Raw genomic sequence first — 23910 nt, 5'->3', positions numbered from 1 at the left:
TGTAACTGTAACCCACCCCTCAGTATATCACCTTCATAATATAAAATCCCCCCCCAAAAAAGAGAACTCACCCAAATAGAGAAAATTAGAGACAAAAATGAGACATCACAACATAAATAAGAAAAAATTAAGAAGTTTATAAGAGACTACTTTGAAAACTGTATGTCAATTACCTGGAGAATCCTGGGGAAATTCATGCTTTCCTACACTTGATCTGAACCAAGAAGTAACACATAAGAAGTAATGAAAATGAAATGTCAATAAACCACTTTCCATTGCAGAAAAATCTAGGACTCAATGAATTTACCATGAAATTAAGGCCTGCAAAGAACTTACAATACTTAGAACTAACTCTTCAATGGAATAGAAAGGGAAATGGAATTATCAAAACACATTCTATGAGGCTAGAATTAGACTCTTCCCCAAATCACATAGGGGCTCACCAAAGAAAGAGAACTATGAAACCAGTTCTTTGATAAGCATTGATACAGAACATCTTAAAACCTTCTCACCAACCAATTTCTGCCAGTAACAAAAAAATCATATTGTATGATCAAATAGGATTCATCCTAGGATACAATTGGATTCAATATTCTTGTCACTAAACATAATACAAACCATCAGCGGAAGCCGGGACAAGAAACATGTTATCGTCTATATGGAAGTAGAAATAGCTTTTAACAACCTCCAATACCCCTTTATGATTAAAAAGTTATGAGAATCTAGGAATGCATTGAACGTTCCTCAGTATACTACTGAATATGTATATGATAGTGGTAGTTAGCAATTATGTAACAGTGGAAGTATGAAGACATTAAAATCAGGAATGAGAAAAAGATGTCCACTTTCTCTACTACTCTTCAATATGGTAGTGGACTATCTAGCAAAAGCAATAGGGAAGAGAAAAGCATAAAGAGGATTCAAATAGGGAAGAAGTAAACCTATCCCTTTTTACAGATGAAATGGCCCTATAGCTTCCTGCCTTAAGATAGTAAAAGTGATGTTAACCTTCGGCAAAGTAGCACGGTATATAGCCCACAAGAATCAGTAGTTTTTCTGTGTTACCAACAATGGGAACTAGGCTGAAATCCAAAAAACAACCTCATATGTATTAGCCTCAAAATAAAAACAAATCTAAACCAAACAAAAGAACAACAACAAAACTGGGAATTAATTAATTTAACCTCTACTGTGAAAACTTTAAAAATATAAAAAGGGAAACTGAAGGAGATTCAAGTAAATGGAAAGTCTTTCAATGTTCCTGGTTGGAAGAATTAATATAGTGAAAACTGCAATACTGCCCCCCAACTATGAACAATGCAATACTTATCAAAATCCCAACAATATTCTTCAATGCGTTCGAGAAAGCAATTCAAATTTAATATGGAATTACAAAATTACAGTTGAAACAGAAGGTTTAGAAATGAACTCATGGGCCTATAGTCATCTTACACACACACACACACACACACACACACACACACACACACACACCATGGAATTCTATTCACCCATTAGAAAGGATAACTTTTTACCAGTCTTAAGAAAAATGAAAGGCTTAGGAAAATTCTACTAAGAAAAAAGAGAAAGGAATGCAGACAGAATAATATAGGTTTCATGGATTCATTCAGTTATGGTATCTACAAGTAAACAAGACACGTTTTACCTCTTCCCAGTTAGAACGGTCATTATGAAGAAAGTTAACAATAGCAAATGCTGGCATGGATGCAGCCAATTGGGAACTCTATTACACTGTTGGTTGGAAATTAAATTGTTCAAACACTGTGGAATGCAGTATGGAGTTTCCTGAAAAGAGTAAATATATATCTCCCTTAAGACCCTGTAATTCCCCTCATGGGCAGTAATCCAAAAATTAACAAACAAGCTCACATGAAAGCTACAAGTATAACCATGTTCAGTGCCCAGGTCCAGAGTTCAAGGACTGGAAAACAAGTTACTACTGCTGGCATTTGTTTCCACAAATATGAACCCTTTGACATAAGATACCAAATCATTCTATTTGCAGTAGCTAGCATAGGACTTAAAGGTAGTGGGTGACAAAATGGCTTCTTTGTTGAATATTAGGAAAAGATGTTGGCAGTCCAAGAAAAGGGAGATTTTGTTGTTGTTGTTGTTGTTGTTGTTTGAGGGGCTTGAAGTCTAGGCATGGGCACTGTCCCTGAACTCTTCAACTCAAGGTGGGTACTCTGTCTCTTGAGCCACAGTGTCACTTCTGGTTTTTGGTGGTTAAATGGAGATAAGAGTCTCAGGGACTTTCTTGTCCAGGCTGTCTTTGAACTGCAGTCCTCAGATGTCAGCTTCATGAGTACCTAGGATTACAGCTGTGAGCCATTGGCACCAGGCTAAAAATGGAGGATTTTTAGAAAAGAAAATCCACCTCTTCACTTGTGTCTAAATCTTAGATATCACTATTAGAACACTTCACCTTCAACTCATTTCATCAGATATTTGTAAATTTTCTCTTTTCCTTCATGCAGGAATACTGCAGTCAGTATCAACTCAGCTGTGGGACTGAACAATTGTATGGAAATTGCTAGCACCTAAATCAAGAACTTTTACATCAAAACAAATGATTCCCACTTTTGGAATAATTGTTTTCTCTTTTTATAACAAATCTTTGCTTGATTACTTCTTAATGTGACTGATGACATATTCATTCTCTTCAGCCTTCTCCCACATGATGTTAAATATTTAAGAATTCAAAGATTTCCATTGATAATTCATTAAGCTGACCTCTAAGAAAATGTGCATTTCTAGAATTTGGTTTTCTGTCTTGTTCTTACATGCATAGGCTTTCTATGATTTATTTGTTCTACAAGGAATTCTACTTTCTAATCTTTGTGTGATCAATTTTAGTCTCTCTGTTCAGTCTTTCTGACACTCTCTCTGGAGTCCCCTTTGAGTCTGCCTCATAAAAAATATATTATTTATCAGCTAAATGACTTTCAGTTTCTGTTTTTTGCCTGACTTCATTTAGGCTGTGATCAGAACTGACTGGCTGTGCTTACTTGAGGTTTTTTTTTTTTTTTGGGTCCGGTCATGGGGCCTGAACTCTGGGCCTGGGTGCTGTACCTCAGCTCTTCAGCTCAAGGCTAGCCCTCTACCACTTGAGCTACAGCGCGACTTCCGGCTTTTTTCTTTTTACTTATGTGGTGCTGAGGAATCGAACCCAGGGCCTCTGGCATGCAAGGCATGCGCTCTACCACTGAGCCACCTTCCCAGCCATTTGTTTGTTTTGTGTGGTATTTTTTTGTTTTAGAGGTCTAGGATTACTATTCAAGGTAGTTGCTTCTCTGGGTCGCAGTGATCCCCTGACCTAGAGTCAATGGGTTTTTCTCCTAAAGGTACAAAAAACAGCTGGCTAAATTCCTGTTAATTGTCTCAAAATGAGGCAATCTGGCATCCTTGTAAAGCCATCAATAATCCTCTGTAACCACTTATAGAAATGGTCTATCAAGATGACTTTTCAAGGTTGACAGTGAACATTGTTCATTTCCAATTCAGCACAATGAAGCAGATCACATCCATGGAGCAGACTTTTAGAAGGAAGGTCCCCTTCCTTCCTTATCTTATGATACATCAAACCATAATATTCTGCAGTTGTGGCCAGCCTGGAGCACATTTTCCCAAGAATATTCTGTAGTGTAAAATAGGACCAACTATGAAAATAAAGGTGAAAATAGTTGTTTACTACAGATTGATTTATCTTGCTTTTATCTGTTGTTATTTTCATTACTTCAAACACATGGATAAATTATATTAGGACTAGACAAGTGGCAAACGATTAATGGAATAAACATTCAGTTTACTTTCATATATCCAATATAGTGCACTTAACCCTTTATGGAAAATTAAATCCGACTCTAGAAACAATGTCAGAAATATAAAAGCCTCAATATGAATAATCTGGCACATATACACCATCATCTACTCAGAAATTCAGTCTCTCTTTAAATATTTATTTGGTACAAAATAATAAAAATTTGATTAATGAATGTAACATTTAAGTACCATCTGAAATACTCCTCGTTTATATGATTGTATATGTTTTAGATGTCACCTAGACAGGAATTAAACATGCATGTAAAATTCAAATTTCCACAATTTAATCTAGATTAGAGGAGTCATCTCTCCTGTAATGTGTGGAGTGAATTTTACTACAATGCTGATCCCTTCCACCTAATACCAAGAGTCATGTGCAATAATTTATTTTTTCATGTTAAGATGAGTGCTGAGTGTAGGATACACTTTGAATTATTATATTAATTTATTAAAATTAGTTTCACTTTTTTCTTTTCTATACCTGCAGAAAGTAAAATTATATATTAAACATTCAATATGAAGTAATCAATAACAAATAAACTATTATTAAAATGATATACTATTAAACTGTGATTTGAATTATAGTTCTAACAAATTGTGATGTAAACAACATTTAATAGAATTATGGGTAATGTTTTTTAAACTTACCATCTTGTTAATATTTTCTAATTGTGTCATTTGTTATTGTTGATCCATGTCATCTCTTCACCTCAATTGTTTAGTTTTCTGTTTTATCTGTATTGGTTTGCTGATTATGCATTTTGTTTTCCCTTTTTAGTGACTGACATGAGGCTGAAAATCTGTATGCTAGTTTATTACTTCCTACATTAAAATCAAATTGCTGCTCTCCACAGCTGTTCTATTTGTTTTTGTGTAGTTCAGAATTTCCCCTACTGCCACTGACTGTATTGCTGCTCTCATATATTATATTTTATTTTTTATTTAAATTTTGTTGTCAAGGTAATGTACAGAGGGGTTATAGTTACATAATTAAGGTAATGAATTAATTTCTTTTCTAACTTGTTACCCCTTCACCCATTTTTCTCCCTCTTCCCTCCCAACGCAACTTGCAAGATCGTTTCCAACCTATCGTTTTGTGAATATCACTGTTGCATAGATTTTCCCTTTGTTCTTTGTCTCACTATTTTGTTTTTGTCCTTCCCCTTCCCCAGTTCAGATCAACATATTTAAAATACCCCAGGTATCAAAATCAAATACAGTGACTACAGGGGATAAAACATAGGTGGGGAAAACACAAAAGGATAAAAATAAATCACATAGTACATTAAGAACAACAACAACAAAGAACATGTCTTGGAGTTCATTTCACTTAGAATCACCTTGTACGGTCATATGTACATAGCTATTGAGCTATTCTACTCATCTACTAAGATTATCCTTGATGTACACAATAATGCTCCCTCAGACCCAGTAATCCCACTTCTGGACATTTAACCAGATGACCACAAACAAGGCCACACTAAAGCTACCAGCACAATTATGGTTATCACAGTAATATTTACCATAGCTAAGATATGGAATCAACCCTGATGCCCCTCAGTAGATGAATGGATCAAGAAAATGACACACACACACTAACATACACACATACTATGCTTCCATCAGAAAGAAAGATACCACCTCATTTGTAAGGAAATGAAAGGTCTTGGAAAACATCATATTAAGTGAAATAAGCCAGACTTAAAGAAACATAGTTCCCATGGTTTTCCTTATTTGTAATGCTTAGTTTACATCAAGGGTAATCTCATGTATTTTAATTTGACAGTTTGTTCTATGTTGAGCGTGCAACATTATTGCTATATTGTTTGTTGTCATTTCTGTAAACAGGCAGGTATATTGAAAGAATTACATTCATCTTATCCATTACTGAAAGGAGAACAACTAAAAGAGCAACCCCTACTAGGAAGAACAACTCCTACTTACTTAGCTTCATTCCTATGTAAGGCCATTGTTGTCCCCTGTATCCTCATGTTGTACATTTCAACCATATACCTTACACTGTATATCTAGTATCTTCTACATTGTGAACAAAATGCCTGAGAAGTTCCACTTTGCTTTACTTTAAAACAAAAATTCTGTCTTAATATTTGTGGTTGGGGTGTGTGTGTGTGTGTGTGTGTGTGTTTACAAAGATCAGAACACAACATTTTTCTTCATTTCGAATACATCTTTCAGGTCATTGTAAGTTGTGGCTAATGGGAGCAGTCTCTTGTTATTTTAAGGATGAAACAGAAAAAGATATTTGTGCATGTAACACAGTTGCTTTATTAGTGTCGTTGAACACTGAACTTCGATTTACATCTTGGCTGTTGTTGTGAATAATGTGAATAACAATGAACTACAGATATATTTACGAGTTACCCAGAGAGAAATAATCACATGATTGGTGGGTCAGATGATATCTCAACTTTGGATTTCTTTAGAAACTTGCATACTACTTTCTACAATGAGAATACTAATCTGTTTTTTGACCAATAGTGTAGAAAATTTCCTTTTCTCCACACTCTCACCAACATTATTGCCTTTTATTCAAAGGCAATAAAGGGCAGGTTTTAACTATCTGCAGTACCCTAGACTGGCCTTAGACTTAAATCCAACCTCCTAAATGCTTGGAATTACAAGCCTTTACCACCATAACTGGTTCCATTGATTTTTTGATGAGTTATAATAGTTATGAAGTTGTATCATATAAATTTTGAGTTATATTTCTCTAATGACTTCTGCTCAAAATCCGTGAAGGCAGCATAGATGTTGTATTAAACATAACTCTGTAAACCCACAGGCAATTTTCAGGGCTTTATGGAGAACATGTATATTCAGACCTTTTGTCCATTTTTAATTCAGTTTCTGGTTAATCTCATCTTTAATCTCGCTAAACCAGATCAATAATTAATTCGAGGTAGTAGAAAAGAAAAAAAAACGCAGCAACTCCTAACATTTTTCAGTTTTCAATAACATGGTATTGCTTAAATCATTTTCTGTTAACAACTGATACTATATAACTCAATTTAGTTAGAACTATTACAAGGCTGTAGTTTATTTATTTTACATTGATTGCTCTTTCCAAAGCCTGTTTGTCTAATTTCCCTTGGTTTGTTTCAGTCTCAAGTAGCTCAGATTTCAAACTGAAGAATAAATGGAAGGAAGCAAACAAAAAAAAAAATACAATTCCTCTCATCCGATGATGCCTGTATAAGAATGAGGAAAGAGTTCATCCTTCTAAGGACCTATGATAGGACAACAAAAAAAGAATTTATTCTTCTATGTCTTCTTTATCTTTGCGATGTAACTTAAATGTTGTAAAACACATTATACTGCTCAGATACTTTTATGTTTTATCAGTTTTGCACATTTTTACACTATCAAGACATAAGATAACCAGTTTGATTTACAGCATGAGAAGTTATCCACCTGGCTTCCTTGGAAGCAGCATGATCAATGGATTTTACTTCTGGTTGCTCACTACCTGTAATGGTTTCTGTACTACTTATCACATTCTATTTAGTATTTTAAAAAGACTGCTGGCTAAACTCAAAGCTCATTTCTAGAAGTTTATGTTAAGTATTTCACAAGTTTTATTCCCTTAATTGTTAATATAACATTTGCTATAATGCTAATGTTATTACCATTTTAGTGTTGGGAAAAATTGTAATTAAAGGCAGTAAGTGCATGGCCTAAAGACACACACAGTGAGGAAGGAAATGAGTCAAAGTTTCCGAAAGTCTTCCAGCAATACACAAAAGGTAGATAAAATCTCTCCATTCTATGACACTCTCAATTCAATATTCATATTGTCCAAGAAATAATAGCATACTAAATATTGCCCATGGTGATTGTTTTCTGTCACATTTGTCTTCAGCACAGATTGTGTTGGTGACATTGGGTTATCATGAACAGAACTGAGCTTATACATTGAGGTCCAAAGAGAGGCAAATTTCTTCTGTCCCACAATTCCAGTATCCTTTTTAAAAAGTACTAAAACTTTTCAATATAATCACCTACTGTCTTATAAGTATCCAAAAATAAAAAATCATAAATAATAACTCCAAAATGCTTTAAAATTGGAGATGCTAAAACATGCCCCTCTGAAGTAAATTTTCTTCTACTTTTAACATTATTCTGAAAGCCTTTGCTGGTTTGTCATACCTATAATCCTAACTACTTGGGATATCTACTCAGGAGCCTGAGATCTGTGGATAAAAGTTGGAAGCAAATCAGGGCAAAATAAATTCATGAGATTATTTTTCAAAAATTTTAATGAACCTGCAAAGGGCCAAGAATGGAGATATAGTTCATTTAGTAGCTCACCAATCTAGAGAGAAAAGGCCTATCAAGACCTTGAAGCCCTGATTTCAAACTCTGAGCACGCCAACCCACATGCAAATGCTTGAGCACATGCATGCATTCACACACATATTTATTCAAAATACCTTCATATCGGAGTTTTTCATGAATTTCTTTGCTAACGATATTATATGAGTAAAATAAAAGAAATAAACTCTTCCATCTCAGAACATTTTTTACTTTCTTATTGTAAAAATACTGTACAGAGGGGTAACACTTACATGAGCAATGTAATGAGTACATTTCCTAACAAGTATTGTTACCTCCTCCTTTATTGTTTCCCTACCATCCCTTCCCTCCCACCTCCACAAGTCCATTAACTTCCTCCCTTTCCCCGCCTCAATTGTAAAGTTCACTTTACAACATAGTGTCTTGTGCATCTCATTGTTACAATGGGTCAACCTGTATCCCTATTTAAGGATTTTGTTTTTTTCCTTCCCTTCAGAAAATTAGAGGAAAATATATACAAGAAGAAGGCGCACAAACTTCCAATACAGTGAAAACAGGTGTTATAGCATGAGGGAGGAACATATAAAGAAACAAAAACAAAAACAACACACTGCACGTTATAAGTACGTGAGAAACGATATCAAGAAAAAAAAAACCACTTGTGTCCCTAACGTGGGGTTCATTTCCCTTAACATAATCTTTTTTTTTTTTTTAGCTTTTTTTTTGTTTGTTTTGGTCGGTCGTGGGGCTTGAACTCTGGGCCTGGGCGCTGACCCTCAGCTCTTCAGCTCAAGGCTAGCGCTCTACCACTTGAGCTACAGCGCCACTTCCGGTTTCCTGGTGGTTTATTTTAGATAGGAGTCTCATGGTCTCTCCTGCCCGGGCTGGCTTTGAACCACGATCCTCAGATCTCAGCCTCCTGAGTAGCTAGGATTACAGCCGTGAGCCACCAGCGCCCGGCCCTTAACATAAACTTATCTGGTCATATACACATAACTTTTGACCTTTTCTGCTTATCCCAGACATATATTAGTTATTGAAAATTAGAGAAACCATGGGACCTATGTTTCTTTGGACTTGGCTTACTTCACTTAATAATTTTTTTTCCAAGTCTTTCCATTTCCTAACAAATTGGGCGATAGAATGCTTCAGGAATTTGCCTGTCATCCTTGGGCAGGGGCCATGCTAATCTTCTCTGTATCATTCCAATGTTAGTGTATGTGATGCTGAATTGAGCACAGAATATTTTTATATATAAATTGTAATTGATTTTTTAAACTAGACAAATCAAAAAAAAGTAAGTTTAAAAGAATTGTTGTGAAATTTGAGAACCATGTACTTCTTACATAAGTACACATTTAAGAATAAAGTCAAGATTTACGTGTCAAAAACGAAATAAATCCAGATATTTGTTGTTCAAGAGATGTGTAGGAGAAGGAAATCAATTATTCTATGCAAAGGACCTGTCATAATGAACACTGCAGCAAGTGTTAAGGTTTGCTAAAAGTTTTAATGTTTTAAATATATTTACTTTTGGATATTTGCTTATATATGCCAAAACTGGGACTGTATGACAGGTCATAATACTTTTCTATAAAGTATTTAAGATTTATGGTAGCAGATAAGTACTACTAAGTATGTACATTTCAGAGTTTATAGAAACTTTACTAATGAGAAGTTGCAAAGTCTTTGTGTAAAGCAGAATAAAGAGTTGACTATGTTAACTACACAGTTTCTATTAAAACTGTAGGCCTTCCCTACTTTATATGTTAGTGAGGAACAAATGATGATATAAGCCATATACAAATTATGAGATGAACTATAAATGGTAATCTTAGTGGGTGACTTTAAACACTACTCATAGCCTATAAAATTCTTGTTGAACATCATAATCTTAGCCAGTGTTAAATGTAAAGAAATATGACAATAATAAAATCTAATTTGTAGTACACTTCAAATACTGAAAACACTGGTAATTGTTTTGTTTTTTATTTTATTATTCGTTAATATTTAATTATTGGTTTTCTTTATTTGTAGCATTGTTTTCCTTGTTGTAATATAATAGAACTTTTTGTAAGTTGTCATTAGGAGGTACTTTGAGAAGGTTACTGGGGTGGCCACACCGTTTTTTATAGGTGCATGTGAATTTATAAAGAGGAAAATTAAGAACAAAATATGTATTTAAAAAATGATTAAGTAGAGTCTGATTCAGGAGTGTTGATAAATGTCCACACCTAAATTATTAGCCCTAGGCTGAAGCAGAGTTATTACAGAGTTGAGGTCACAAAAGTGAGACACTGTGTTTTGTTTTGTGTTTTATTTTTATTTTGTTGGTCATGAGGCTAGAACTCTGGGGCCTGGGTGCTGTCCCTCAGCTCAAGGCTAGTGATACCACTTGAGCCACAGCACCACTTCCATCTTTTTCTGCTAATATGATGCTGAGAAATCAAACCCAAGGCCTCATGCATGCAAGGCAGGCACTCTACCATTGAGCCACCTTCCCAGTACCTGAAAGACTGGGTTTTAAAAAATCATCTAAAAAACATTTGCTTTTTGCTTTGGATTATATAATGAAATATATCAGTATTTTTGATGTTTTTGTGCATTGTCATACTTCTAAATTTATACTAACTTTACCCACTTTATCCTTGTCAAAGTCATGAAATATCTCTGGGAGTTTGCTTCTGTGAAGATTGTTTTTGCATTTATAATTTCTTCTGAGTTATTTTTATTTTTTATCAAAATAACTTTATATTTCATGTTGATGTGTATTTACTCAGAGAAAGGGATATAGAGGATTTAGTTTACCAAGTGAACATTAAAATTAGAGGTCAACAATAAGACAAGATGTAAACATAAAGGGGATCCAAATAGGGAAAGAAGAAATAAAACTCTCCCTCTTCGCACATGACATGATCTTGTATTTAAAGAATCCCATAGACTCCACTACCAAATTACTCAAGCTGATTCAAAACTTTGGCAAAGTAACACGATATAAAATTAACCCCCCAAAATCAATGGCTTTTCTGTATGCCAACAATGAGAAAAGTGTGGCTGAATTTAGGAAAGTAACTCCATTTGCAATAGCCCCTCAAAAAATACCTAGGAATTAACTTAACTAAAGAAGTGAAGGACCTCTATGATGAAAACTTTAAAATCTTGAAAAAGGAAATCAAAACAGAACTTAGAAAATGGCAAAACCTCCCATGCTCCTGGATTGGAAAGATCAACATCGTGAAAATGGCAATACTTCCCAAGGCTATCTACAAATTCAATGCAATACCTATCAAAATTCCAACCTCATTCTTCAAGGAAAAAGAAGAGCCAATCCAAAAATTCATATGGAACAATAAAAGACCCCGAATAGCAAAAACGCTCCTCAATGGAAAGAACACTGCTGGTGGAATATCAATACCAAATTTCAAACCCTACTATAAAGCCATAGTAATCAAAACAGCTTGGTACTGGCATAAGAACAGACCTTAGGACCAATGGAATAGAATTGAAAACCCAGAAATGAACCTACAGACCTATAGCCAACTAATCTTCGATAAGGGAGCTAAAATAATAGAATGGAAGAAAGACAGCCTCTTCAGTAAATGGTGCTGGCAAAATTCGTTAACTACTTGTAGAAGACTAAAACTAGATCCTTATATATCACACTGCACCAGAATCAACTCCAAATCGATCAAAGACCTAGGAGTCACAGCAGACACTCTGAAAACCTTACAGGATGGAATAGGAGAAACCCTAGGCCTCCTTGGCTCAGGCCGAAGTTTTCTTAATAGAGACCCGGAAACACAACAAATCAAAGAAAGGTTGGACAAATGGGATTGCATGAAGTTGCAGAGCTTCTGCATGGCAAAGGACATAACTAGCCAGATCAATAGAATGCCCACGGTTTGGGAGAAGATCTTTACTAGCCATACAACAGACAAGGGTCTCATATCTAAAATATACTTGGAACTCAAAAAATTAAATCCCCCAACAATAAATCCTCAAAGAAACAACTGCCCAATAAATAAGTGGGCTAAAGACTTGAAGAGAAACTTCTCTGAAGAAGAAAGAAGGATGGCCAATAGACACATGAAGAAATGCTCAACCTCCCTAGCCATAAAAGAAATGCAAATCAAAACAACATTGAAATACCACCTCACCCCAGTTAGAATGGCTATAATCAAGAACTCTAACAACAACAGATGCTGGAGGGGATGTGGACAGAAGGGAACCTTACTTCATTGTTGGTGGGAGTGTAAACTTGTTCAACCACTTTGGAAAGTAGTATGGAGGTTCCTCAAAAGACTCCACATAGAATTCCCCTATGACCCAGCAATCCCACTTTTGGGCATTTAACCAAATGTTCACAAACAAGACCACACTAAAGCTACCAGCACAACTATGTTTATTGCAGCATTATTTACCATAGCTAAGATATGGAACCAAACCTGATGCCCCTCAGTAGATAAATGGATCAAGAAAATGTGGTATATATACACAATGGAATTCTATGCCTCGATCAGAAAGAATGACATTTCCCCATTTGTTAGGAAATGGAAAGGCTTGGAAAAAATTATATTAAGTGAAGCAAGCCAAGCCCAAAGAAACTTAGGTCCCATGGTTTCCCTTATTTGCAATATCTAGTATATGTATGAGTCAAGCAGGAAAAATCAGATAATGTAATGTTAGGAAAATGAACCCTTAGATATGTATTTAAATATTTTTTTTCTTTCATGCATTTGTTTCTAACTCATTTATAAGATTAATTCTTTGTAACTTTGTATGTCCCTCCCCCACAGTATAACCCCTGCTTTCCCTATATTTGATGTCGGTATAATTTGTGAAGGAGATGGGGAAAAACTCGTCGTTTAAGGATACAGGTAGACCCAATGCAACTATGAGCAGTACAAGTTGTCATGTCAAAAACGAACTTTACAAATTTCGTGCGGGGGGGGGGGTTGGGTTGGGGGGCAGGGGGAGGCTGGGAAGGGATGTGAAGGGTAAACAAAGGAGGAGGCTGCAATGCTTGATAAGAAATGTACTCATTATCTTGCCCATGTAATTGTAACCCCTCTGTACAGTATGTTCACAAAAAATAAAAATAAAAATTTAAAAAAATAAAATAAAATAAAATTAGAGCTCAAAAATAAAAATCAGCTTCTGAAACTAAGGTTCAATGCCTTGCATCCTTGGATCAGCTAGAGGATCAATCCAGGCTTCAGACTTAAAGTGGGCAGCTGAGGGAGTATAGTGGGTAGGACTTTTTGAGTTCCCCTTTCAGGATATAAGATTTAAAACACACACATGCAAGCACATATTCATAACAAGTTTTTGTTTGGAGAAGTGCACATTATGGAGCTCCATAATGAAAATCATACATTATTTAATAGTGTTCTCAGACCTTTGTCAACATTCTCCCAATGGATTATCAGAAGCAGGTCCTTAGATCATTTTTCCTGGGTTCCTTAGGCCTAGAATTCTTATTCCCCATTTCAGCAGGTCTGTTGTGATTTCAGTTTTTGGTGCACGTAACCCTCCCTTTTGTAAGTTTCTTGTGCACCCTTCTCATATTTAACTCTCCCGTTACTGGAGATTTCTCAACAATGGATTCCTCCAGCTCGCCCATTTTTATTCTTGGGCCAGAGAATGAAAACACACATCGAGACTCAACTTCTCTTTGTGCCTAAGACACACTCAGCCCAGAAAAATCCCCAACCAACCAGGTAGTATGCTCTAGTCCAATTTTTCCTCTCATGGGTGATGCATGACATTACTTTTTATTGAGGTGCTTCCTTGGGCCCTTTCCTGAAATTGCTGATACACTTTCCATCCTTTACCACAACGGATGGTGTTTAACCCAACCTTGAGCTATCTCAACAACTCAGGATATGTCTTCTCCTGAGGGTCTCCCTACATCCCCCTTGCATAACATGGATCCTGTACTAGTCCCCACATTGTTGGGAATAATCCCCTACTGTAACCCAATATCCCAAGAAGGACCACCAATTTGAAAGGAACTTAGCATGGCAATGTTTAGTTCTGTTAAAAAGCATGTTATTGACAGAAAGCAACCACTATGAGTAAGAAGTCTGCCCAGGTTATACCCCTAATGAGTTACTACTTCTGGTATTGATCACAAGTTGTGTTCACAATCTTGCTCTATTGGCTCTTTTGAAGCTCAGCTGGTTATTTTGAAAGGGGTTAAAAATATCAGTGCAGAGTTCCGGGAAGATGGCGGAGGAGAAGCTGGAATCTGAACAAGCTCTTGCATAGAAAACAGTTTCAGAGTTCCAGTGAACAGTCCCAAGCCAGAGAATCACACCAAGTGTGCCATCACAGGACAGAGAGTTAGTCAAGAGAGGGGAAGCCAAGCAGACACATCTGAGCAGCTGCAGCTGCGGCGGCAGGGTCGCAGCGGCGACCACCGCCGCGGAGGCATACCTGAGACGCAGTCCGGGACGAAGGAGCCAGACGCAGCGGACGAGCGGATTCTACTCAACACCAGCAAGAACCGACAAGGAGAGGACAACTTCATCCTGCACTTTGCAGACCAGAGACGACCCGGGATCCAAGACTCCGCGTGAGTAGAAGCCCCACTTCCTCACTCCTTCTCTGGGAGCAGAGGAGGGAAGGCCACCCCTCCCCCCCCAGCACCGGTGATCTCCATCTTGGATACCGACAAAGCTCGGAGGAGCGGCTAGCTCCAGCTCAGGCCTTGGAATAAAACTAGTCATTTAGCAGGTCACAAGAACTTAACGGCAAAGTGACCTCACAGACTCAGTTCCATCCAGGGAAAAGTCACCCAGCTCAAGCGCCAGCCATTGGAGTGGCTCTCCTCACCGGGTAACCAGAGCCAGAGGCTGCCCCGCCCTCTAGCAGCCACCACAATCAATTGAAAAACAGAAACCCTGAGAATGGCTCCAGGCTGGGTGCTGTGAGTTTTTTTTCACAAAATAGCCCCAGGGAAAAGCTACTGTTCGTTGAAAGGCCTCAACTCTACCCAGAACCTAGCCTCATCACTGCATCCCCCTCTTTTGTGATTCTCAAAGCAAATCACCCTCCCAGTAAACTAACCTGGGAGGGGGATCTCAAAATCTTGGGTAAAGCAGAGCATTTTTCTGCCTGTTCCAACAAACTGACTTAAGAAACCAATCAAGCCACAGGACCTCAAGCTGACCAGAGACTCCAACCAGACTCTGATTACAGACAAAAGGGAAATACAGGACTCTTCCCACCCCTCCCAAAAAAAAAAAAAAATCAAAGAACTTTTTTTTTCTTCTTCTTCTTTTCTTTTTTTTCTTTTCCTTGTTTTGTTTTTTTTCATTTTTTGTTACCTTATATATATATAAAATTTTTTTTTGCTTTTCTAAAACTTTTATTAATCTTTAATTTTTGCCTCTTCTGAAAAAATAATTGTTTTCCAGTAACTTTTTTTTTTTCTCCTCTTATAATTTTTATTTTAGGAATACGTGAATGTGTGTTTTCTTTTCTTTTCTTGTCTTCTTTCTCTTTTTCTTTCATTCTTAATTATCTTTTTGTTTTTTTTTCTAGCTCTACTGAACTTCTGATCTTTTCTTCTCACTTTCCTATCCTTTCCATCTTTTCCTCTTTGTTCATCTTTATGTGACTTAACTCTTGTCCTGCACATCCTCAGATAAACCCGTAGTTAACCAGTAGACCCTATCCCACATTGTGTACACACTTAATCCACAAACTTATTACTCAATTCAAAACCTCTGAGACTTAAATTCATTAATAGCAGTACTACCTCTTTATACCTATATAATATTTTAAGCATTTTTTTAAAGTTTTTCTCATCTCCTCTATGTCCCTCCCTTTCTCTCAACATGTTCATATTCCTCTATAAATAGATGGTCTTTTAATCTCTAAAATAACATTAATTTTTACGTTTCTATTTTATTTTCTGGTCTCTTTTCATTCCCCTTTCCCTTTCTTCTTTTTCTCTCTCTCTCTACTTACATCCTACCCAACCTATTTCCTGCATTGTGATTAGGACATAGTTAACTCTCCCTGTGCCTCCCCACACCAATCTATTCCTATTTTTTACCCACATCTCTCCCTAACCCTAATAATTTCTGGTTTTCCAAATTCTTCTCTGCGGTTCGAAGTCCTTTAACATATAGTTGTTTGATGTCGAATAGATGTATCTGTTGAACTAGATTGTATCTGTAGACTATTGACTGTACAAATGCAAACTTTGGTTGATGGTTGCCTTAAGATAGTGTTCTAGCACAAAACTGGTGCTATCTTCATCTCAAATGGGCAGAATAAGCCGGAAAAACACAAGAAAAATGGCAAATTCGGGTATCTCAATTCCCAATCCTGATAATCAGGGGTTAGAACAGATAATGAATAATCCAGAGGAGAGTTCCCAAACAGCTCTACAAACACTGCTGGCAAACATGATAAATGAAAAGTTTGACAACGTACAAAGGACTCTGTATGAGCGTGATAGGGAGAGAGAGGAGGCATCCCAGAAGTTTATACAGGAATATCATAAGCGTGAGGAAGCTACTCAAAAACTGATACAGGATTTGCGTGAACAACTTGAGAATACTCAAAGAGAAAGAGAGGAATGGCGTGAGCAGGCTGAGAACACTCAAAGAGATCTGCAGGAATCCCACGAACGGGAGGAAGCTAATCAAAGAGTAATACAGGAATTGAGAGACCAGGTAGAGAACACACAAAGATCACTAAAGGCATTCATGGAATCCATTAACAAAGAGCTGAAGGAAGTCAGGGAGACCACAAAGGGAATGCTGAATGGAACCCAACAGAAGGAATGGGAGCCCAAAGAAACCATAACCAATCAACTAAGTGATTTGAGGACAAACACTGAACACCAAATTAAGGAAGTAAAGAAATTCATACAAGACCTAAAACAGAGCTTCAACAAAGAACTTGAAGCCATCAAAGCTGACCAACTAGAAGGAAAAGAGATAAAAAACAAAGTAGAGAGTCTTGACAGCAGGTTAGACCATGCAGAAGATCGAATCTCAGGGATTGAAGACAGCCAAGATATTATAGAGAAAGAACATACAACCATCCAAGACAAGTCCAAGAAATATGATAGATCTATCCAACACCTGGAAGACACCATCAGAAGGCCTAATCTAAGGATAATGGGTGTAGAGGAGCACCTAGAAACAGAAGTTAATGGTCTAGGAAATCTGTTTAACAGGATCCTAGCAGAGAACTTCCCAAACATGCAAAAAGATAGGCCTGTCCAGATACAAGAAGCCTTTAGAACCCCAAATAGACCAGACCAGAATAGGACATCCCACTGCCACATTATAATCCACACAGGATCAACTCAGAACAAGGAAAAGATCCTTAAAGCTGTCAGAGAGAAAAGGGTAATCACTTATAAAGGGAAACCAATTAGAATCACCTCAGATTTCTCAGCAGAGACAATCAAAGCAAGAAGAGCCTGGAATGATGTATGCCATGCCCTAAAAACAAACAACTATCAACCAAGAATACTGTACGCAGCTAAACTCTCCTTCATAACTGAAGGCCAAATAAAAACCTTCCATAGCAAAGAAAAATTGAAACAATACATCTCCACCAAACCAGCCCTACAAAAGATTCTTAAAGATGTCCTACACATAGAAAACCAACAAGACCGCAATAAAGGCCAAGAAACTGCACCCAAACTGAGAATCCAAGAACCATAGGAAGAACCCAGTTTTCGCAGCCCCCAAGAAGGTAGATAACATGGCAGGAACTCCCAAATACCTCTCAGTCCTATCTCTTAATGTTAACGGACTGAACTCTCCAATTAAGCGACATAGACTGTCTAGTTGGATTAAAAAACAAGACCCTTCTATCTGCTGCCTGCAGGAGTCACATCTTGCCCGTAAAAACAAACACATTTTCAATGTTAAAGGCTGGAACAAAATCTACCAAGCAAACCCCCCCCATAAACAGGCGGGAGTTGCAATCCTAATATCAGATAAAATAGACTTCAATTTAAAATTCGTGAAAAGAGATAAAGAAGGTCACTACATACTAATTAAAGGATCTCTTCTTCAGGAGGATATTACAATTCTAAATATCTATTCGCCAAACAATGGAGCACCCAAATTTATCAAAGAAACACTACTTTCCCTCAAATCCCATATAGATCCAAAGACATTAATTGTTGGGGATTTTAACACACCACTCTCCCCACTAGATAGATCAACTCGGCAAAAACTCAACAGAGAAACCGCAGATCTAAACAGCTGCATAGATCAACTAGACTTAACAGACATTTACCGAACATTTCACCCAGCAGCATCAGAATACACGTTTTTCTCAGCAGCACATGGAACATTTTCTTAAATAGACCACATTTTGGGCCACAAAGCAAACTTGTCTAAATTCAGGAACATTGAAGTTATACCTTGCATTCTCTCTGACCACAAGGGAATAAAGTTAGAACTCAACACCAAAAGCCACCAAAGAAAGTCTGGTATCACATGGAGGCTGAACAACACACTGCTGAATCATGAGTGGGTCATGGAAGAGATTAGAAAGGAAATTCAAATGTTCATGCTATTCAACAAAAATGAACACACAAAATACCAGCTCCTCTGGGACACAGCAAAGGCAGTACTCAGAGGCAAGTTTATAGCTCTGAGCTCCTACATCAACAAATTGGAGAGATCTGAAACTAACAATTTAATGACACATCTAAACCTCCTTGAAAAAGAGCAGCAAGATAAACCCCAATCCAGTAGACGGAAAGAAATAATCAAAATTAAATCAGAATTAAATGAATTAGAATCCAAAAAAACTATAGAAAAATCAACAAAACAAAGAGTTGGTTCTTCGAAAAACTTAACAAAATTGTCAGACCCTTAGCAAATCTTATCAGAAAAAGAAGAGAACACACCCAAATTAATAAACTCAGAGATGAGAATGGAAACATCACCATGGAAACAACCAAGATTCAGAACATTATAAGGGAATACTTCTCAAAACTTTATGCTAATAAGTTTGAGAACTTGACAGAAATGGACCTCTTCCTAGCAAATATTGACATGCCAAAACTAAACCAAGATGTGGCAAACTATCTTAACAGGCCCATATCAAGCATTGAAATAGAAACAGCAATAAGAGACCTCCCAGCTAAGAAAAGTCCAGGACCAGATGGTTTCACAGCGGAATTTTACAAGGCCTTCAAAGCAGAGCTCACACCAATACTCCTCCAACTCTTCAATGAAATTGAAAGAGAAAGTTTACTACCAAACACATTCTATGAAGCCATCATAACCCTCATCCCAAAACCAGGCAGGGACTCATCAAAGAAAGAGAACTATAGACCCATTTCTTTGATGAACATTGATGCAAAACTTCTCAACAAAATTTTGGCCAACCGACTTCAACAATTCATCCAAAAAATCATACACCACGATCAAACAGGATTCATTTCAGGGATGCAAAGCTGGTTCAATATACGCAAATCAATTAATATTATTCACCACATCAACAGGAGCAAGAATAAGAACCACATGGTTATCTCAATAGACTCAGAAAAAACATTCGACAAGATCCAACACCCCTTTATGATGAAGGTTTTGGAAAAATTAGGAATCCATGGAACATTCCTCAATACAATAAAGGCTGTATATGACAAACCTACAACCAGCATTATACTCAATGGTGAAAAACTAAAGCCATTTCCTCTTAACTCTGGAACAAGACAAGGATGCCCACTCTCTCCACTCCTCTTCAATCTAGTATTAGAATTCCTAGCTACAGCAATAAGACAAGATGCAGACATAAAGGGGATCCAAATAGGGAAAGAAGAAATAAAACTCTCCCTCTTTGCAGGTGACATGATCTTGTATTTAAAGAATCCCAGACTCCACTCCCAAATTACTCAAGATGATTCAAAACTTTGGCAAAGTAGCAGGTTATAAAATTAACCCCCCAAAATCAATGGCTTTTCTGTATGCCAACAATGAGAAAACTGTGGCTGAAATTAGGAAAGCAACTCCATTTGTAATAGCCCCACAAAAAATAAAATACCTAGGAATTAACTTAACTAAAGAAGTGAAGGACCTCTATGATGAAAACTTTAAAATCTTGAAAAAGGAAATCAACACAGAACTTAAAAAATGGCAAAACCTCCCATGCTCCTGGATTGGAAAGATTAACATCGTGAAAATGGCAATACTTCCCAAGGCTATCTACAAATTCAACGCAATACCTATCAAAATTCCACCCTCATTCTTCAAGGAAATAGAAGAGGCAATCCAAAAATTCATATGGAACAATAAAAGACCCCGAATAGCAAAAACGCTCCTCAATGGAAAGAACACTGCTGGAGGAATATCAATACCAAATTTCAAACTCTACTATAAAGCCATAGTAATCAAAACAGCTTGGTATTGGCATAAGAACAGACCTCAGGACCAATGGAATAGAATTGAAAACCCAGAAATGAACCTACAGACCTATAGCCATCTAATCTTCGATAAGGGAGCTAAAACAATAGAATGGAAGACAGACAGCCTCTTCAGTAAATGGTGCTGGCAAAACTGGTTAACTACATGTAGAAAACTAAAGCTAGATCCTTATATATCACCCTGCACCAGAATCAACTCCAAATGGATCAAAGACCTTGAAGTCAAAGCAGACACTCTGAAAACATTACAGGATGGAATAGGAGAAACCCTGGGTCTCCTTGGCTCAGGCCGAAATTTTCTGAATAGAGACCCGGAAACACAACAAATCAAAGAAAGGCTGGACAAATGGGATTGTATAAGGTTGCAGAGCTTCTGCAGGGCAAATGACATAGCTAGCAAGATCAATAGAAAGCCCACGGACTGGGAGAAGATCTTTACTAGCCATACAACGGACAAGGGTCTCATATCTAAAATATACTTGGAACTCAAAAAACTAAACCACCCAACAACAAATCCTCAAAGAAACAACTGCCCAATAAGTAAGTGGGCGAAAGACTTAAAGAGAAGCTTCTCTGAAGAAGAAAGAAGGATGGCCAATAGACACATGAAGAAATGTTCAACATCCCTAGCCATAAAAGAAATGCAAATCAAAACAACATTGAGATATCACCTCACTCCAGTTAGAACAGCAAAAATCAAGAACTCTAACAACAACAGATGCTGGAGGGGATGTGGACAGAAAGGAACCTTACTTCATTGTTGGTGGGAATGTAAACTTGTTCAACCACTTTGGAAAGCAGTATGGAGGTTCCTCAAAAGACTCCACATAGAGCTCCCCAATGACCCAGCAATCCCACTTTTGGGCATTTACCCAAATGATCACAAACAAGGCCACACTAAAGCTACCAGCACAACTATGTTTATTGCAGCATTATTTACCATAGTTAAGACATGGAACCAACCCAGATGCCCCTCAGTAGATGAATGGATCAAGAAGATGTGGTATATATACACAATGGAATTCTATGCCTCGATCAGAAAGAATGACATTTCCCCATTTGTTAGGAAATGGAAAGGCTTGGAAAAAATTATATTAAGTGAAGTAAGCCAGGCCCAAAGAAACATAGGTCCCATGGTTTCCCTTATTTGCAATATCTAGTATAGGTATGAGTCAAGCGGAAAAAGTCAGAGAATGTGATGTTAGGAAAACGAAACCTCAAGTATGTATTTTAATGTTTTTGTTTCTTTCATGCATGTGTTTCTAACGCATTTATAAGATTATTTCTTTGTTGCTTTGTATGTCCCTCCCCCACAGTGTAACCCCCGCTTTCACTATATTTGATGTCAGTATAACATGTGGAGGAGATGGGGACAAACAAGTCGTTTAAGGATTCAGGTGGACCTGTTGCAACAATGAGAAGTACAAAATGTCATGTCAAAACCAGCATTACAATGTCGGTGGGGGGGGGGGGTATGATTGGGTGGGGGGGGAGGGGGGAGGCTGGGAAGGGAGGTGAAGGGTAAACAAAGGAGGAGGCTGCAATGCTTGGTAAGAAATGTATGCATTATCCTGCCCATGTAATTGTAACCCCTCTGTACAGTATATTCTCAAATAAAATAAAATTAAATTAAAAAAAAATATCAGTGCAATCCACTAAACCAGGACACCCAGGCCAGAAATTGTTAGAAAATTCTTACTCAGCTTGTGCTTTATGAGTTAAACTATTCCTCAAGTCCCTAGAACGATTTTAGTAACAGGATATACTTTAGTTATATAGCTTTTTGGAAGATGATTATGCTTATTCAATACTTTCCCTTATTTCCATCATTTTCAGAGAAAAAGAATATTCTAACTCCTACACAGTCCATTCCCAGACAGAATTTATTATAAGCAGCTCCCTTTTTGGAATGGAGGCTTATGAGCTTACAGGTGAAAACACCTTATTTGCATATTGCCTTGGTTCCCTTAGGAAACTCGTCTCAGCAAGTGGTTATGAAACCAACAGCTATGTGTGGCTGCTTCATTATAAAGAACCTGTCTGTACTTGTGTTCCTACTGCTAATAGAAAGAGGAAAGACTGCTCTCTGGAAGCACGTAGCTATGGATTTAAGCACACTTACTGAACTCTGAGCACAGAGCACAGATTGAGCTGCAGGATTTTAAGAGCCATAGATGAATCAGTCAGATACCAGCTGCTTGGCTGACCACAGGGCACACTTTTGATGCCACATTTCTGAGGTAAAGCAGTTCTAAGCTGCCAAGACACTATGGTAAGAAGAAGCCTGAGGGGGAATTCTTGGTGGGAAGGAGAAGGTGAAAGTTTGGATTTAGGTTTTAGAAAATGCAAGCCACTTTCTGAATTGCTTGAGGCTGCGAGCAGATCATCATATTTTCTAGCTCTCTAGATGCAGAGTATGAGAACACTTCCCACATATCACACTCAATCCCTCCTGCCTAGCAGTCTTCAATTCCCTCTTATAGCAGTCAAGCAATTTTTAAGAAAGCAAAATTCAGCGAACCTGATTAGCTTGTGAAGAAAACATATCCTCTGGCTTTAGAATAGATCAATTTCTATCTCAGAATAAGAGGAAGAAAAGAAACCACATTCTACAGAATGTAACACCTTAAACATGCTAGTTTGCTGCATGAACTTTTCATTAGATTCATACAAGAAAAAAAAGAAATCTGAGAATTTCTGGAGCCTTTGTTAGCCTAATATCAAGTTCTTGTCGTTTTTTATTTGTTTGTTTGTTTTGTTTTTTCCTAATACTTCAGAGATTCTAGTTAGAAGAATTGAAAAAATACAGATATTAGCCTGGTTCAGATTAATCTGAAACCACAACAACTAAGTTATCAAATTCTAAATCTAGTCCCAAAGCTGAAAGTCAAGGCTTCCCTCCCCGCAACATCTTCAGAATAGCAGTATTGTCTAAGTCTCGGGTTTGTTTTCTTTAAAGAATTAGAGAGCAGAACAGTTTTTAAAGCAGTTTTTCTTCAAAGCGAAAAGAGAGCAGTGCAACAGTCTCTTCCTCAAAGCAAAAACAAAGCAGTGAAACAGACTCCCCAGCCAAAAGAAGGACATAGTGTCTCATAATTGGTTTCCTAGTCTCAGAGCATGAGTATGGAATTTTTCCTTATTGGATGCCCCATCTCAGAGCACAAGCACAGAAAACACTTTTGATTGGATGGGAAGTAGTGGGACACTCCCTAGACCATAGTCAGAAAAAGCCATGTGTTAGCACCTAAAGCTTCATGTGAAAAGGGTGTGTAATATTTGCTGCATCATTCATCCTCACCATGTTGGAGCCAGTTCCAACCATTACCTTTTATCCATAA

The 23910-nt window shown here is 37.2% G+C and overlaps 1 pseudogene; it reads right to left on the bottom strand.

The window, feature by feature from the left end:
* Positions 1–9283: 9283 nt before the first annotated feature.
* Positions 9284–9396, bottom strand: LOC122128087 (annotated as a pseudogene).
* Between the last annotated feature and the right edge of the window lie 14514 nt (positions 9397–23910).

This window comes from Dipodomys spectabilis, unplaced genomic scaffold (assembly GCF_019054845.1).
Source record: "Dipodomys spectabilis isolate Male_0828 unplaced genomic scaffold, ASM1905484v1 ptg000010l, whole genome shotgun sequence".
NCBI classification, from domain to species: Eukaryota; Metazoa; Chordata; class Mammalia; order Rodentia; family Heteromyidae; genus Dipodomys; species Dipodomys spectabilis.
This window is presented reverse-complemented; position numbering and strand designations above follow the sequence as displayed.